The sequence below is a fragment of the Cuculus canorus genome, chromosome Z (genome assembly GCF_017976375.1).
Source record: "Cuculus canorus isolate bCucCan1 chromosome Z, bCucCan1.pri, whole genome shotgun sequence".
Lineage (NCBI taxonomy): Eukaryota > Metazoa > Chordata > Aves > Cuculiformes > Cuculidae > Cuculus > Cuculus canorus.
In genome coordinates this window covers 18,169,693-18,181,608 of record NC_071441.1, presented here as the reverse complement: position 1 = coordinate 18,181,608, position 11,916 = coordinate 18,169,693, and the positions used below count along the sequence as shown (strand labels likewise).

Genomic DNA, 11,916 nt, shown 5'->3' with positions numbered 1-11,916 from the left:
TATATCAGTAGCTACATTATCTGAATAACAGCAAAATTGGATTTAATCTAGTTAAAACAAAGCCACAATTATTTTTCATTTTTACTATTAATTGTTAGACAATTAAATGAGATCTAAATGACACTTAATGTCCAGCATATCAGTGGTTTTGATACAAAGCCATATTTTTAATTTTCACATTTATTTGGGCTGAGACACAGGCAATACATCTGATTTTTATCTAGTATGTACTTCTTTCTGCAAAAAAATACTATCTTTCCTATTCTGGGGTAAAGTGACATTCAGGATTGCGGGTTTTTAGCTCTTTTTCATTCTCAAAAGCCTCTTGAGTCTGATTCATTCCTTGCATACAGAACAGCCTTCATCCTTTTGGAATGAAACAAAAGTTGTGTCAAATAAGCAATGTTCGACATGATATCCTGTTGCCAATTATGCCCCTGTGATTCTTCTGTAGTTTATCCTCTGGGGGGCTGGTGTGTCCTGGAAGAGAACATTCAGTTTGTAGTTTTTTTGGAGTTCTCCTTCTGAAACAGGATCTTTCATTATAAGCTTTAAAAAGGCATTTGTGGATGTACTGTAGGAATTTGTCACTGCATTTAACTATAGAATTGTATTTGCATGTCACACACACACACTTTTGAATCTAAGAGGAGTTAGTGCTTTTATCATGCAAAAAGCAAATATTTTTGAGTCATTCTACTTAGAGGAACATACCCTATTTCCACCCTGTAATCCTCATAAGAAATGTTTATTTCATCTTCCCAAAATATTCCATCTAGCACTAAAACAGATCATGAAGCATGTTTATAGCAAGGAGGACATACATCATCCCTAGAAAGGCCATGCTCTCTAACTTTGAGTCAGTAGCTGAGCTCCAGATCACCTCTAAAAGTGCTCTGAAAGGTCAGAGAAGGGAGGTGTAGCAGGTGTTTTGGAGCCATCGCTCTGCATTGTGTTGAAACTTAGGGTGTCTTTCTTTTCTTACCACTCTGCTTACTTGGCTTCACGAACATCAATAAACCATGAAAATCAGCATTTCTTCAATATGAGCAGAGTCTTGCAAAAGTTCTCTCCTTGCTGTCTGTTATAAAAGCACAGCAAGTAAACAGGAATGCATCTCTGTTTTGAAAGCAGGAAGGCTAGCAGCGAAAATTCCCCTGAGACTGTGGTTTCAAAGCAGTTCTCAACTCAAACATTTTTTCTCTTCCTCAGAGGCTTTTACAATGGTTTCCTTCCACATAGAGATTCTTCTTGCAAACCAGTTGCTTCCAAACCTGTGGATTAGCCAGGCCCTTCTTTTAAAATGGTGATTCTTGGCTGTCTTTTCCTAAGGCACTTTTCCTGGATTTTTCATAGATTCATAGAACAGCCTAGGTTGGAAAGAGTATCAAAAGATCATCTAGTCCAAATCTTCGTGGGAATGGGAGCCTGGATGAGATTATCTAGCAGCTTTTCTAATCGCATCTTGAAAACCTCCAGCAACGGGGATTCTACCATGTCCCTGGGGACGTTGTTTCACTGATTGATTGTTCTCATACACAGTTGTCCTGTAAATAAAAAAGAACTAATTTAGTGCTTAAGTACTTGGTATTCCTTAATACACTTCTGAGATACCTGACTACAGTGGTTGCAAATATGATCGTTCCAGAATGTTCAGAAGGACCTTTTGATCCTGTTAGGTGCTGGTAAACTGCAGTCCAAGCACGTGTTGCCAGCATGATTTTCTAAGGAGTTGTGAACTCTTTTGCTCCTGTCCTGTGAGCCCAGGTGGGGCAGCAGCAGTTCTAATGGGGTCATTTTGTAGTCAGGCTTGTATTTTCTATTGTATCCTGACAGGCAGTGGTTGAAAGAGGAGAAAAGAAGGCTGGGACAGTGGTAGATGGGAAAAAAAAGCTGCTATTTGGATGATCAGTGGCTTTTGATGTGCAAAGATATTCCAGGACACAAGAAGTCAGAAGGATCAGTTCCCCTGAAATGCCCCACAGGTGTGGGAAGTTGGCAAAAACCCCACGGGGCAATATGTGGAAGAACACAAAGGCATGCAAAGGTGTTGGTAGCCGAAAGAAGACATGTTTTACATGCATAGGGCATGGCCAGTCATTGCACACCCCATATAAGCCCATGCAAGCTAGTACAAACAATTCTGTATCTTTTAAGTTTCACTGAAAACATTTGTCCCCATTATGTAAGATTCCAGCACCAGACTGGGGTGGGTGGTTTTTTTCAGAATAAAAATGTAGGACAGCTTGAAATCCAGCTTTGCTATAAGAAGCTGCAAATCATTAGTGGTCAGTGCTATGTGCAGATCTTATCAGTGGTCATAACTCACCTTTTCAGCCACCATGCTAGTGGACATGGTACTGTCCCACAAGTTACTATTCTTCTCTACAACTGAGATTATGTTTTCAGCAACTTTGTGAATAAAATGCTCCATAGATATACTAGAAATTCCTGATCAAGCAGATGTCTACAAAGTCCTTTCCCCCGCTGATGTCCTAGTTAAATCCTTTGGAATAAAATTTTTTAAAAACTGAGAGCCCTGGAGGGTTCTGTAGATGATATTTCCCCTTGGAATCCAGTAAGGCAGCATCTGCATTTTTCTGAGGAGGTTTTCAGGTGAAGTGAACCATATGATTGCTCCCAAGTAAACATTCATCTTTACCTAGAAATGGCCTCATTACTCAGCAGGTCATACGTTCATTACTGGTTCTCGTCTTGGGAGCTTGCAGAGTCACCTAGTGTCTCGTCTAAGTGTTTTAGCAGTGGCAAAATGGGTATTAATGATTGGCCCTAATAGGGCCACATTGTGAGATTTTATTTGAATGCCAGAGAGTAACTGGGTCATCTAGAACTGACCTTCCCAAAAATGTCATCTCAGCATGCAACTATTGAGAGAGTTAGGCACTGCTGTTTCGATTAGTCATTTTATGACTCTGTCCCTAAATCCATCCATTCAGCCTATTTTTGGCCTGAAGCCAACACCTGCTGCTCAGGCTGGGAACTGCCTTCTCTTACAGAGACCAAAGGAAATGTTGATTTGTGCCGTGTCTATTTGAAACAAAGATCAGCAGGGGAGACTTTCTTCCAATCACAATTTGAGGCTGTGGGTGACAGGTAGGCCACTGCTGTAGCTTGTAATGACTCTAGTTAAATCCCCAGCTGAATACTTTAATTGCAAGTTAAATTAAGATATTGTACAAAGAGGGTTCCAAATGTAGGTGTCTTCCTTTCTTAAAATAATCCTTAAGAAGCAGTCACATGCCAAAAACTCTGTGATGTGGTAAAAAATTTCTGTCAAGCCATGACAGGTACTGATGGGCTATGCAGTACTTGAATGCAAATCTGACTCTAACTTTGACATTAATGTGGTGCTGTCTGTTGAGGTAGCTGTCACTGGAGTCGTTACTGTTACTCAGAAGTGTAGTTGGACTCCTGGTTAAATCAAGAGATCACAATTATAAACAATGTGAAGTGATTACCTGTTTTGGCGACCGATACTAGAAAAATGTGGTGGTCTTCACTTTACAGCAATAATTTCCATATGGTCTGTGTCTGATTGTAGGATCAGAGGAAAATTCAAGTTGGAAGGGATCTTTACAGGACCCTAATGCAACCTCTTGCTCAGAGCAGGGTCAGCTATGAAGTCAAAGCAGGTTATGCAGGATTTGCCAAATTACTTCCATGTGCATCAGTCTCTGCAAGAGTTTTGTGTAACTTTCTTTTGATCCTTGCCCTCACTCCTTTCCTCTTGTCTACTCTGGGGGTCACACACAGCTGTTACATTCAACAAGACAGTCTCCTAAGTTTGCACTAAATTTTTTAATATATATAGATACCATATTTCAGCAAAATACTGAAAAACATAACTCAAAATGCCTCTGTGCTCATTCATGCCTAATGGAGTATGTTTAGTTCATCCACACTGTTACCTCACTACATTTCTTCAGGCTTAGATAGGATCTCACACAGTAATTTTCAATTTCTGCATTAAAAGCGTTTACAATAATGTACTGTATTTCTTACCATGAAGCTGTCATTTTAATTTGAATTTCTCAAAGGATTTTTTTTTTTTTTATACAGCATAATTATGTTTCTGAGCTGCACACTAGCATTGGGTCTGGAGCAAATGGCTTGACAGCTCTTTCACTTATATCTTTTTTATATTCTGAAATGCAAACTTCCAGTTTATTTTCTATATTGTCAAAGATGTCTGCTGTTGACAGCTCAGTCCAGCTTGGCAGTTGGTTACAGAATTGAATGAATTTGCTACCCTATTTCCACCACAGCCTGCCACATCATTAATTTTCCTTGGAAAGATCCCAAACAAATGATTTTATAGTTTTAGGCACTTCAGAGCCATACCTCCCGTTATTAAGCTATGGGTGATACATCTTTGACATAATACCGGCAGAAACAGTTCCAAATCAACACCATTTCTTCCTGCCTGTGCAGGAATTGATCTTTGAACAAACTGGGGAAGGAGCTCCACACTGAAGCAGGCTGGACGCCCTCCCCTCTTACCTCAAAGAGCTCAGCTCCTAGCTGCCTGCAAATGTAGTGCTCGTGCTGAAAGCTGCCGATGCTAGAAGTTAAGAGAAAGTAGTCAGACAATTTTGCCTGTTCTTCAGCTTCTGCACACCAAGCACACTCTCCTCTTGGGCTGAAAGTATGACTCAGAACTATGTGAGGAAGTATTTCAAGATCCTCATGAGTCTTAATCACTATCCTCCACCAGATGTCAGGGAGCTTTCAAACTTTCTCAGAGGCAAAACTCCAGTCCTTATCCATCCACTCCGGGCTAATTAAAATATGATCTGGACAAGACCAAAATATATGTGGAATGACTTAGCACAGGAAGAAAAACTGATAGGAAGACAGCTTTTGTGACACATTTACCTCTCTGCAGACCACAAGCATTTAGAACTGATGTTGCCAACCTCTTGCACAGTAACTTTAATAAGCCATGCTTTTGTCTCTGTGCTTATGAGGAATGTTGTTAAATGATGCAATGACCTTGCATATTTATCTACAGGCCTCAGAAGGCCATTTTGGACAATCAAGGCTGAGCTGTGTTGGTGGCTTGAGTGTACCTTTCCTGCATTCTGCTGCAGGCTGGTGTGGAGAAGTGCGGTAGATTTGTTATTGAGCAAATAAGGACTGCCTTTGTCACTATTCCCTACAGAAAAATTGAAATGGCATTCAGGAAAAATACATAGTTGCTGGAGTACTTGGTCTACTGGACCTGCTTCAACAATGGGTTATGAGGGATAAGTCTTTTCTTTAATTTAAATTAGGAAGAGTATTTTGTCTTTGTTTGTCGGTGACAAATAAAAAAATTATACATACTTACAGATACTTGAGAGCCTTGTTATATGTAATAGAAATCCTTACACAAAATCCAGCTTCCACTAGCATTTAAATAACTATTCAAAGTGAAAATAATCTACATTATTCCACACAGTGGTTATAAATAAAATATGAATTACACAGGATTCAAACTGAAATCTCATTCTGGTGACTAAGATAATTGTTTCCAGAAGAAGCCTGTACATAAGATGTTTGATAACAGAAATGTAACTAATCTTTTTCAAAACCTGTAAATTATGGACACTACTTCTCCCTACCTTATCTGCTTCACCAATGCCATCACAAAGTTATCACCCAGCCAGCAGAGGAGGTAGCACTGCAGCAAATATGTGCAAGGAATTGGGAAGCAGATACTATGATAAAATGTAATTCTGCTATATAAAAAATATATTTCTTTGGAGACATTTGTATTAAAGTGACAGCTACATCCCAAGAAATACAGTACATCTTTCTAAACGCTTTTCTAATGTGGAAATTGAAAGTTACTGTGCAAGATCCTATCTTAACCTGAAGAAAACAGTCTCAATTTTCAGACCAGCTGTGGAGCATATGAGCAGTTTTCCAATTTGTTCTGTAGAATTCTAAGATTCTGGCATGAAAGAGTGAAAAATTAAAGATGTGTTCAGTAGTTCTTGGAAGAAGACTTTTTAGCACGAAGGCCAAAAAAATAAATAAGGGAAAATCTCTGCATTCCTGATGTGAGGTCTGGGCTTTTTCCTTTGCAGTCTGACTTATATAATTTCATACTTTTACATGATTCCTTATCTTTGTTAAACCCAAAGGCATCACAAGGCCATAGATACGTAAAAGATGCCTTCAGCTGTGGAACATATGTCATATATTCAGTTATGTGAAGTTATAGCCTTAGCTAATTAGTTGACAAAAATGCAATTCTTTAAAGCTTCTTCTTGGGATATTTTCATGGAACAAGGATTTTTTTTTTCTTTTTTCTTTTGTTGCCTAATAATAAAAGGCTTCAGAAAATGTTTTCCAGGAGAATAATGACTATCTGGAATTTGCATTTTCCTTTTGAATGATCTTTTCAAGGGAAATTCACAAACATCTTACCCAAACTCTTTCCATGACTTTTTGGAGGGAATGTTCACTGCTGCATGTGCTGCCTGTACACGTTTGTTTGTATTTGGCTCTTCAGGGAACTGAAAGTGAATAGACCAGTTTCAAGAATACCTTGATGACTGATAATGCCTGAATATCAATAAATACCGGTCTGATTTAGGTTTTTTTTTGTCTTAACACCTAAGGAAAAAAAGCAGCTATGAAAAACCTCCAAAGACAATGAACTCATGAACAGCTAATCTTTCATAACCATTTAGGGGAGTTCAAGAAAGAACTTTGGAGAAGTAGGCTCACAATATGTTTGCAGGATATTATTTTGTTCCAGTCCTCATCAGTCCATGACACTTCAGAGAACACAAAGACATTAGCTGAAACCTGAGGGCTTTGTCATTCCTACAGCTAAGTGATTAATTTGACTTTTGGAATTACTTTCTTGTTCAATCATTGCTTCCAATGGTACCTCTGCTGCAACGGCACTGTAAAGCGTTTCCACCTTCCACATGGAACCACACATTGCCATCCCATTGTGCACTCCCTAGTCTGAGTTTTCTGATCTTTTCTGGCAATACCCAGGTTGTTTTTACCCCTAACCGTTTTACTGTCCTGCTGTGTAGTGCTGCCCTATGAAAACTTGTGTCAGCACAGCTGAGTGAAGGGAAGTAATCACATTGGAACTTTGGTACTGCTGCAAGTTTATGTCAGGGGTGATGACTCAGTCAAGCCTTCCCACAGCAGAAAAAGCAGATTTCAATATAGTTTGCCCTAACAGCTGCTGCTGCTGTGATGCAGCCAGGCAGGATCTGTACTACGTGGCTGGATGCATTATCAGAGTCAATGGTTGCAGGAAGCCCTAGAATATGCTTATGTTCCCCAGGAGAGGATTTGGATTTACATACATAGCCATGTGGTGGAAGTCAAGAGTAGGTGAAGTGACTTTCAGCGCAGAGGACCATGCCAGTCATGGGGAGACTGAAACTGGGAGCCAGGAGTCTTCCTTGCTTGCTTGCTGAGCACAGACAGGAACCTCCCAGACACCCTGTGAAGCTGGGAAGAACTTGGGAAGTGCAGTGATTCTCAGGTCTCAGGAGCTGCCGCCAAATATCATACCTAGTTTCTTAAGCTTTGCTCTCTATTCAATACATTTATTTTATTCAACCTTTAAATGTATCTAATGCTACAATCTGTTTCAAGCGCAGAAGGTAGCAGGTCCCTGAAGTTGCCTTGCTTGGGGAGGCCTGATTTTGAAAAAGAAAAGGTGGCTCTTTTCCATCACCAAGTGCTTCTTGCTAAGTGCCAGGGTTGTTTTGCAACCCAGGAAGACAAAGTGTTAGTCAGAAAGAGGATGAATTGCCCGATTTCCCATCACTAATGGCAAAGCTATGGCTACTCCCTTTTCCAGTCCTGTGGCTTATCTGTGTCCTGTTTCTCTTCTACATCTGCTTTAAAGCTGTTATAATGGTGATTTCTGGTACTCAGTTAGTGACTCAGTGGCTTTTAAGTGATACTATACTATAATCTAATTGAAAATGTTTTAATTTTGACCTGAATTTTCTTGGCTTTATAACTCCACCTCTGTCTAAAATAATTAATACAATATATAGGCACTGAAATATCGTGCAGTCAATTTAAAAATATTTTAAATTGAAAAAATAATTAGAGCTAATTGAACTTGAAATATCTTTCAGCTATTTGAAGTAACAGTTCAGATGCACTGAATGCGAACCCACTTCCCTCTCCTGAGCACAGAAAGTACTTATTTCTTTCAAAGATCAAAATGTCATGAATGTTCCTTCCAGCCACATTTGTTAAGAAACTAACTGAGGGGTGGTTAGAAAGAAACACAAGTTTTAGATGTTCTTCATTGTTTACACTACTTGTCGTATGGGTTGGGAACTCATTCACCCCAATCTAGTAAAAATCAGCAGTTATTGCCATGACTTACAAGCAATCAAAAAATATGGAGTGTTTAGGTACTAACCTGAGATTTTCTTTCCCCTTGAAATAAAAATGTATTCATGGCTGATTAAAAAAACACTTTGGTCAAAGGTCTAATCATAATGCAGTAGCAGTAATTGCATTCTGAACTCAAAATGTTGGTGCAGCAGTCAGAAATCTCTGCTCTTGTATCCCAGTCTTTATCTTCGCCAGGTACTTGACAAGACACAATCAAGTTTTTCAATAAGTTAAATTAGCCCGATATGATCACCTCCTTTGAAAGTTAAGTAAAATATAGGGGTTTGAGTAGAGACCTTTACCCCTCTACCAGCTTTGTGATTCGAAAACAATTGCTACTAATGAATGTCTTTCTTATGAAAAACAGTTCTCATTCCCATTGCTTATTCTACCTGTGTAATAAAAGGCATATGAAATGTCAAGGACTGGTTTCATTTAATCAGTATCTGCACTTATGCATCAGTTGCGAGGTATAGTGAGGACTAGTCTCTTGTTGGCTGCTGGGCTTTTTTAGAAGAAAGAGGAGGCAGCTGATGCATCCTTTTGACTGTGAAGCCTGAGACATGACAAAGACTGAGAGGACTGTGAGAGGAAAGTACATTGGAGACAGAAACCCCAGCTCTCTTTCTGGTGATGAGTCTCTTGCTCTCAGCCTCAGTGCAAGCAAAAATGTAGGTGTAAAACATTTAACCCTATTGGACTTTCTATGGTCTTACAAGTATATATGGAGCTTTTGAGGCCACCCATCTTATGGGCTTATAAGTCACAAGCTTTCAGCTGCCACACAAAAGGACATGCTCAGAAGAAAAAATAGTAGTAACATGATAAAGAAAAAAAGATCTATGAGGAGAAAGGTGATCAGATCTCCCATCCTGTTGAGCATACAGCAGTTTCCACAGGAGCCAGGAGCATCTTGCTGAGAGGAGTGGACAGTTCTGGGTGGGTTGTTTTGGTCACTAAGGCAACCTTAGCCTGGAATCTCTCAGGATGTTGCAGGCTACCTGGGTCTCCAGACCTTGGGCCTCGGTGACTTCTCCAGGGTATACGGGGCAACGCAACACCATATGTTACATACATACCTCAGCACATGGCACCAGCTGCTGCAGCATCCTCAGTGAGACTGGTACGAAGGGGACAGCAGAGCTGGGACAGCATGGAGGTAACACCTCTCACTGACCTCAACGGGATAAGGTCTTTCAGCCACATGTTTGCTTTCTATTTTACTACTGGGCATGTTAGTTTGGTCTGCAGTCATAACCTGATTTTTACAGCTCCCCTAGGTGGTGTCTGAGGGTATAAATCCTGCTGGAAGCTGGTTTTTGGCAGATTAGCTGGTCCTACTGCCAGGCTTGTCCATGCTGCCTGGGGGGACAAGTCCCTGGAAGAAAATGTCCTTTGAAACATGCCTGGCTTTTGTACTGAAGAGATCTAGTTCAGAACAGAGACCAGCAGCAGGTCAACAATTTTCCGGTGTGGGTGGCATGTTGTTCATCAGTCCTGTTTGGTCCCTGGCACCCTCTTTTCGAATGATATAAATATTTCAAGTGAATCCCAAGAGTCAATGTCCAGGATAACAAAATGGTGCCATTCCATTCACATATTCCCTGGCTTTATTAACTCTACTGAATTTCCTAAAAAGAGAAGGCTTCTCTGTGTTTTTCCCACCAAGGAAGAGCTGTATTTCAGAAGAGTTTTGGCCCATGGATTTTCCCGTCTTGCAGTTACGGTTATTTGATGGGTGTGAACTCAGGCTTTGGCTTCCATTAGCTCTATATTAGCTGTCTGAAATATATTTGCTATTAAAACCAACATCCTGTACCATTGGATTCCAGCTCCTACATAGACCTCAAAGTACTAGCTCCTTCCACTTTATTCAAGTATCAGCAAAAATAAATAGACTGAAAAGCCTAGTACTGTTACAGCTAAAAGATGATTTGTATCCCTGATCTCATTCTCTTGAAGTCAGCATGAAGGAAAGACGGGTAGGAGATTTTGTGTACTTGCCAGAGTGCTTGTTAAAGGCCAATTTATTTTTCATTATTTAACAGACAATGTTGAAAACACAAATGCCAGTGGGATAACACTGGTTTATGTAAGTAGCAGTGGGAAAACTGTGGTAAACCAGAGGTGGGACTAATCTCTTAACAGAGAGGAGTGAGTAATACCAGCTGAGTCAGAAAGTGCAGCGTCTCACTGGGTGCTCAGTATGTCCATGAGGAGGGTATGTTTCCCCTCCCATAACAGCGGTCACTACAGGTGGGCAGGACTTATGTGAGCAGTGAATCCTTTGTGCACTGGAACCTATGAGGACAATAAGGACTAATGAAGGCAGTTTGGAGAGGATGAGGCAAGTGAAGGGACTGCTTGAATTTCTAATGAAAACTGACAAAGTGGCTTTTCAGCTATCTATGTAATTAGAATTATCACTGAACAATATATTACTGGGGTTAAAAAGACTTCACAGCAGTCCTGTGAAAAAGTATTATTACTATGCATTTATTTGAAACGACCAGATAACATGTTCAAGAGTGTTATTAATCCACGAACAACATTAGCTAGAACAAGAGACCTATTTCCAATACTCAATTAAGGGTGTGCAGCATCAGGACAGAGTTAATATGCCATTTCTCAGTGGAGCCATTTGCCTTATGGTGTGTGCAGCTGGCAGCTTTGAGTTGTTCCTTGTTTCTTCAGCTTTCCTGAGAAGTCCACTTAAATAGACGATGAGAGGAATGTTGATTCTGAGTCTTTTTCCCGGATATTAATACCAAAGAAACCAAAACAAATGGGTGGCTAATGCCTAGGCTGTGCTCTGATACTTGCAAAGGGAAGACATGTCCTTTAACACATACCATTTACAATCTTCTGCCTCATGGGGTGTTCCTGGAAAGCAAACGTTACCCATGGTGGGATTCGAAAGCGCTATCAAATTGTTAGCTGTTTCCTAACAAACCGGGAAGGGCTCAGGCTGCTCTAGTGACTTCCACTGCCAGAAAAGGGAGATTGTGTTTCCACTGTCTCTGAGACTCACCTGCCCGCATGTGCCCCTGACTTGCAGTGGCTCACTGGGTCCTTCTCTGAGCTGAATGATCTCCGTGGCTTGGCAGAGGACTGATGTGACAGGTTAGCTGTGCGAGTGGCAGAGGAGAGTCAGACACACACTGGAGAAGGCAGAAGAAAGAAGAGGAAGCATATGAGGAGAGGAGTGTTGTGACTTCAGCCTCAGCCACTAGCACTCTCTGACAGCTCAGCAGAGCAGTCAAAATCTACTCATTTCCTGGCTTCTTTTATTTTTGGTGAAGAACAAAACAGCTTTAGACCCTCCCACCCACTGTCTACACCATCATGAGGGGGATAATAATGAGATGAACAAAACTCACCTGCTAGCCTCAGCTGCTGGTGTGTGTGTTTAGGCTCCTAGCACCTTACTTTGGGAGATTTGGGGTCTCTGTGATCCCCAGTAGAGTCCCAGGGCTTGCCTGCCTTCATACTGCTCCTGAGGCTTACTCGATCTCAAGG

At 40.6% G+C, this 11,916-nt stretch overlaps 1 long non-coding RNA gene across 1 annotated transcript; it reads right to left on the bottom strand.

The window, feature by feature from the left end:
• Positions 1 to 10,920: 10,920 nt before the first annotated feature.
• LOC128850466 (uncharacterized) lies at positions 10,921 to 11,916 on the bottom strand. Its single transcript, XR_008447875.1, has 3 exons — positions 11,778 to 11,916; positions 11,429 to 11,558; positions 10,921 to 11,280 (listed from the first exon to the last, which is right to left on the bottom strand). It is a non-coding gene; the product is annotated as an uncharacterized LOC128850466 (long non-coding RNA).